The following is a 7,500-nucleotide window of genomic DNA, read 5'->3' on the forward strand; positions in this document are numbered from 1 at the left end:
ATATATATATATATATACTGTATATATATGTGTATACAGATATTTGTATTGTAATGAAGTGCATAGTAGGCAAAATGATAGCCAAGGAGGAGGTCAATGTTTTTTTGGGTGTTTGACTGGGAAATGTAGCAAAGAAGATATAGAGTAAATTGAAGAGAAAATCTGGGAAAGAATATATATATATTTTGGCGAGTCATCAAGGGGATTAGAAAAAAGAATTTATGGACATAAAAACGACGTAGAAGCACATAGGATGTCTAATTCTTTAGTAGTTCATGCGAAAAACTCGATTATTTACCAAACTGGAGAGGAGCTGAAGTGCTACATAAAGGGTTTGATAAATTCACTAGAAGAATTGTAGAATCAGCATATATTTCAACTAGAAGAATTGTAGAATCAGCATATATTTCAACTTATAACTCATCGAACAATCGAGGAGGGTTTATCCATTTAGCTAAACAAACTAGTATTTTAATTCTAGAACACGCCAGAAAAACGACCTTTCCCAAGTGTCCGAAAAGGTAATTATGTTTAGTACATAAACTTCAATTGCAGCTCTACATACACTCTCAGAAGAAGTTCTACGCGAACGAAACGTTAGAGTGTTTAGGGTTCCGATATTTCCCCTGCGTTTATGTTCTCCATCCAAATCATTTGTCTAAAATACTTATCAAAAATGGAAATAATTTATTCTTTGTTTTTCTATATCTATTTTTATTTGTTTATGTAATTCATATGATCTTGTTCATCTCCTGAACTATTTGCTCATTTTTTTTTTCTTTTTTTAACTAAAGGCCCACACTTAGAAGGGACCTAACACATAAAAAAAAAGTTGTTGGTCTATGGTGCTCCCAGGAACCCTGACATAATATATGATGTAAAGCGACTTTAGGACCACAGAGAGCCAATGCGTTTTCCTCCTCGCAGCTGAATTTAAAGAGACTTTCTTGTCTGTGATTTTTCAATTTTCAAGAACTTCAAAATTCCACTTCGACCTTGTCTGCAGAAGCCTTAAGATGCTTCCCTTCTCGAGCTCACCCATTTTTTCTTAAATAGGATGCATCGAGTGTCAAAAAGGAGCAAAAAAATTCTTCACCAAGGCAAAATTACAGTTCCTCACAAATACTAGAAAATATTCTAGAAATACTAGAAAAGATTCTTTCAAGTTTCAAGTGGTTGCAGCTTCCTTCCCACTTGCTGCGAGCCACTCCTTCGGAGGTTTAAAGGGTATACTCTTAGGAGGAACTGGAAAAATTTTGGGAACCCCTAAAGAAATATATGAATTTTTCCCTGGGCCATCCGTGTTCTTGGTGGTATTTTTCCTTTCTTCTCTCCAGTTTTTTCTTTCGAGGTCTCGAAAGGCTCCTCCAATGTCTTTCCTCCAGTTCTTTTTAGTCTGGTGAGGAGAGAAAATTCTTTTGCGGACTTCTATGTCTCTAAAGGCTCGTGGTCGGCTATCCCTCCAATTTTTGTTCCGCCAATTCAAATTCGTCTTTGCGTTCGACATTTTTCTCCTGACAAATTCTACGTCCTCACCAATTCAATAACCTGGAGAATCCTTTATCAGAAACAAAATCTCAGATTTTTATATGAAAAACAATTAGATTGTGGAAGATAAATATATACAAATGTCATCACAAGAATAAAATCGTACATAGACTCACGCAATACTACATAATATATATATATATATATATATATATATACATATATATATATATATATACATATATTAACATATATATATATATACATATAAATATATGTTTATATAAATACATATATATATATCAGTGGCGACTCCGGCCGCCAGGCTACTCGGGCTTAGCCCGAGTATTAGATTTTCTAAAATGAACATGTAATTACAGCCAGTTAGCTCGGGCTCCATTTATTTCGCCTGGCCATAGTTTATATATTTTTGTTCAGCGTCTGGGATTCGTCTACTCTAGGTGGACTGTGTCAGAATATAAATATTGCTCCTATATAACGCGCCTGACTCGTCACCCAATGAGTCGAGCTGCTTCTCGGCTCGGCCAATCAGAGCTTTTCCGGATCCTGCCTCCGCCGCTCGGGCTGAGAGCTTACAGCCTTGTTGTTATCTATAATTGTAATAATTTAAAAGTAATTCAAATTCAATGTTTCCTTGAAACAATAGATTTCTACAGAGCTTAGGATTTAAATTCCAATGTATAAAAGATCTCAATTCTACAATATTCTTAAAGGAACGGAAAACTGTTCTGTAACTCGGGCTAATACAAATTAGCTTGGTAAGCTGGGTAAAAGACTAACTGGCATCTCTTGAGTTGATGATGCGCTCGGGCTCAGAGCTTACCGGCCCAAGTTGTTATCTATAATTGTAAGAATTAAAGGTAATTCAAATTCAATGTTTCCTTGAAACAATAGATTTCTACAGAGATTAGGATTTAAATTCCAATGTATGAAAGATCTCAATTCTACAATATTCTTAAAGGAACGGAAAACTGTCCAGTAACTCGGGTTAATACAAATTAGCTTGGTAAGCTGGGTAAAAGACTAACTGGCATCTCTTGATTTGATGATGCGCTCGGGCTCAGAGCTTACCGGCCCAAGTTGTTATCTATAATTGTAGGAATTAAAAGTAATTCAAATTCAATGTTTCCTTGAAACAATAGATTTCTACAGAGCTTAGGATTTAAATTCTAATGTAAGAAAGGTTTTAAATTATACATTATTCTTAAAGGAACGGAAAACTGTCCAGTAACTCGGGCTAATACGTATTAGCTTGACAGAGGTAAAAGTCTACGGTGTGCATTACGTCTCTGTGCACGGTGTGCATTACCAAATCTGTGATGAGCCCGAGTGACGTTGATGACCTGGAGTCGCCTCTGATATATATATAAATATATATATATATAAATATATATATATATACATATATGTATATATATTATATATATATATATGTATATATATATATATACATATATGTATATATATTATATATATATATATGTATATATATAAACATATACAGACACACACACACACACACACATATATATATATATATATATATATATATATATATACAGACACAAACACCTATGTATATATATATATATATATATATATATATATGTATATATATATAATATAATTGTACACTGTATATATATATACATATATATATATATGTATATATATATGTGTATGTATATATATGTATATATATATGTATATGTATATATATATATATATATATATATATATATATATATATATATATGACCATGTATGTATTCATATGTATATATATACATATAGATACATACATATTTATATATATATATATATATATATATATATATATATATATATACAGTATATACATATATGTACAGGGGACCTTCCTAAAATAAATGGCAGAGGCATAGGAGAGGCTGGAGGGCCTCGGTCCAGCACCCTAAGGTTTGGGTCTTTTGATGTGCGTGGATGTGGTACAGATGAGAGTAAAAGGGAAGAGATAGGTAGTATGTTTGTGAGAAGAAAGATGGATGTGTTGGCTTTGAGTGAAACTAAGTTGAAAGGGAAGGGCGATTGTAAGTTTGGGAGTGTAAGTGGGAGGTTATCAGGAGTGAAGAGAGGGCGAGGGAGGGAACGGGTGGCTATACTAGTAAGTGAAGAGATAGGTAAACGGGTAGTGGAGTGGAAGGAGGTTTCCTCAAGGTTAATGTGCATGAAGATGAAACTGGCAAAGGAGATGTGGGTTTTTGTAAGTGCATATGGGCCTGGCAGTGAGAAGAATGTAGAAGAAAGGGAGGCCTTTTGGATAGATTTAAATGAGTGCATAGAGGGTTTAGGGAGAAGTGTAAATGTAATAGTACTGGGAGACCTTAATGCTAGGGTAGGAAAGGAGCCGGTTGATGGAGTGGTTGGGAAATGTGGAGTTCCAGGAAAGAATCGTAGTGGAGAGTTGATGGTGGAAATGTGTCTAGAAAGAGAGCTGATGATAGCAAATACAGTGTTTCGGAAGAAAGTCAAGCATAAGTACACATGGGAGAGGGTGGTGGAGGGAAGGGTGGTAGATAGAGTGCTAATGGACTATGTAGTGGTAAACAGGATTATGATAGGAAGAGTTAGGGATGTACATGTGCTAAAGGGAGAGGGTGGGGGACTATCAGATCATTTTCTGGTGGAAGGTAAGTTGAGAGTGGAGGACAGATGGAGAAAGAGCAAGGGGACAAAAGGTAGGGAGGTGCTTAGAGTGAACTCTTTAAACGAAAAGGGAAAGGAGAAGGAGTACAAGAGGAGGCTGAAGGAGGAGTGGGAGGGGGTGAAGGATAGAGTAGAGGTAGGTGTGGAGGAGGAATGGGGATGGTTCAAGGAGGGAGTCACAAAGTGTGCAAAGATGGTGTGTGGAACAAGAAGGTCAGGAGGAAATAGAAGAAAGGGTAGTGAATGGTGGGATGAGGAAATGAAGAAGGTTGTAGAAGAGAAGAAGCGAGCTTTCACAGATTGGTTACAAAGTAGGACGAGGGAGTCATATGAGACGTACAGGGAAAAGAAAAGAGAAGTAAAGAAAAAGGTGAAGGAGGCAAAGAGGAGAGCAGATGTAAAATGGGGTAAGAGTATGACAGAAAATATTGAAAGTAATAAAAAGATGTTTTGGAAAGAAATTAAGAGAGGAAGAGGAGGCGAATCAGGTAGAGAAGAAAAGGTTAAAGGTGTAGATGGAGAGTTGATAATGGAGGAGAAGGCAGTAAGGGGAAGATGGGCAGAATATGTTAGGGAGTTGCTTAATGTGAAGGAGGATAGGGAGGGAAAGATAGCTGCAGTGGGAAATGGTAAGAAAATGAGAGTGATGAGTGAGGAAAATGGAGGAGAAATAAGGAAGAATGAAGTGAAGGCAGCTGTTAAGATGATGAAAGCAGGTAATGCACCTGGTATGGATGGATGCCATGCAGAATGTCTTAAAAAAGGAGGTATTGTGACGGTGGACTGGTTGGTGAGGTTATTTAATGTTTGCTGGAGAGAAGGTAGAGTGCCAGAGGACTGGAGGAGTGCTTGTATAGTTCCACTTTACAAGGGAAAAGGGGACAACTGTGAATGTAGTAGTTACAGAGGGATTAGCTTGTTGAGTGTAGTTGGGAAGGCTTATGGGAGGATCTTGATTGAGAGGATTAGGAGAGGAACAGAGGGAGTAATTGGTGAGAAACAGTGTGGATTTAGGACAGGTAGAGGTTGTGTAGATCAGATTTTTGTGGTAAGACAGATATGTGAGAAAGCTATAGGTAAGGGGAAGGATGTTTTTTGGGCCTTTATGGATCTGGAAAAGGCTTACGACAGGGTAGACAGAGAGGCACTGTGGGAGGTTATGCGGATATATGGGATAGGAGGAAAGCTTCTCGGAGCTGTCAAGAGTTTTTATGAGAGTAGTAGAGCTTGTGTCAGGATTAGAAATGGAGAGAGTGAGTGGTTTGAGGTAAAGGTGGGACTTCGTCAGGGATGCGTTATGTCACCCTGGTTGTTCAACTTATACATGGATGGGGTGGTGCGAGAGGTGAATGCAAGGGTACTGGGTCAGGGATTAGAGATGGTTAAGGAAAATGGAGAAAAGTGGGAGGTGAGCCAGCTGTTGTTTGCGGACGACACTGCGCTTGTGGCAGGATCGGAGGAGGGATTGAGGAAGTTGGTGACAGAGTTTGAGAGAGTGTGTGATAGAAGAAAGCTGAAGATAAATGTGGGTAAAAGTAAGGTGATGAGATGCACAAGGGGTGAAAGTGGCAGTAATCTGGAAGTGAGCATTAAGGGAGAGCAACTGGAGGAAGTGGATAGGTTTAGATATTTGGGTGCAAATGTGGCAGGAAAGGGTGGAGTGAAGGTGGAGGTAGAATGTAGATTGAGAGAAGCGAGTAAATGCCTTGGTGGATTAAAGAGTGTAATGAGGAATAGAAAATTGGGAATGGATGCTAAGAGGAGACTGTATGAAGAAGTGATTGTGCCAAGAGCACTGTATGGAGCAGAAACATGGAACATAAGAGAGGAAGAGAGAAGGAGTTTGAATGTGTTTGAGATGAAGTGTCTGAGAAGTATGATTGGGGTTACTAGGCTAGATAGAGTGAGAAATGAGGAGGTGAGGAGGAGAACAGGGGTGGCAAGGAGGAGAACAGGGGTGGCAAGGGAGCTGGGAGATAGGGTTGATGAAAGAGTATTGGGATGGTTTGGACACATGGAAAGAATGAGTGAAAAAAGACTAGTAAAGGAGGTATGGAAGGCAGATGTGGAGGGAGTGAACATGAGGGGACGTCCTAGGATGAGATGGATGGATGGGGTGAAGGGGGCTTTGGGGAAGAGGGGAATGTCTGTTAAGGAAGGACGGGAGAGGACAGAAGACAGGGGTGAATAGAGAATGGTTGTATATGGAAAATGTTGTGATGCATGAGGTGGATTGGATGGGGGAATAGGGGGTGAGATAGTGTGTGTGAGCAAAATTTTGACGCAGCCCGAAGGGATTTCTCCCCGTCCTCTCCTTTATGTAGGGGGGGACGGAGAGGGGGGGTCGCCGATTTTATGAAGCGGCCTTGCTGTGGATGTGCTGTGTCCTGCGACACTGCTTCTGACCCAGGGCAGAGGACAAGGTGCAGGGATGACCATTCAGGAGGTGCTAAGATGGGAGGGAGGGTGGAGGGGCGTGGAGTGTTTTCGGGGATGGAAAGGGTGGGAATGATTTTATGCCTTGTCCTTTTTGGCTACCTCACTAGTAAGGGGGAAAAGAGCCTTGGTATATGTATGTATGTATGTATATATATATATACATATATATATATATATATATATAAATATATATATACATATAAATACATATGTTTATATATATATATAATATATATATATATATATATATATACACACACACATTAGTACATATATACATTCTAGATACGTATGAATTTATGTAGATTATAATTATACACAGTACATACAGAGAAGATTAGAAATAGAAAGAGAGGATAAAAGCTTAAATAAGCCAGGACATGCTGCATAGAATATAGATGGAACAGAATATTGATAACATGCAAACAAAGATTATTGGTCGTGTAGTAATTCCAATGCAAATGTTCCTGCGTGGAATGCGTGTGGGACTCAGGTATTTCGTGGTCCTGCCTTCATGTGCTGCACACTGTATAACGAGCCAATGAACTCCCCCTTACAGTCCAGACAATTCTACATCCTCTTCGAATGGAAACCACGCTGCCTCAACCCATTGGACCAACCGAATTTAATCAATGTGTTCCAATGACAGCTGTTTTCATTACTATACAAATGTACCAACACACATACTTACATATCTATAATAATATATATACATATGCGTCTATATATATATATATATATGTATTTATATATATGTATGTATATGTATACTTATATGAAAGTCGATCTTACAGGTGGCTGAGAGCAGTGGGTTTGAATTCTACATGCAACTCTCATAAAAATTATCGAATTGATGTCGCTGCTACT

This window comes from Oratosquilla oratoria, chromosome 8 (genome assembly GCF_046742065.1).
Source record: "Oratosquilla oratoria isolate Oo_2021 chromosome 8, ASM4674206v1, whole genome shotgun sequence".
Taxonomy (NCBI): Eukaryota; Metazoa; Arthropoda; class Malacostraca; order Stomatopoda; family Squillidae; genus Oratosquilla; species Oratosquilla oratoria.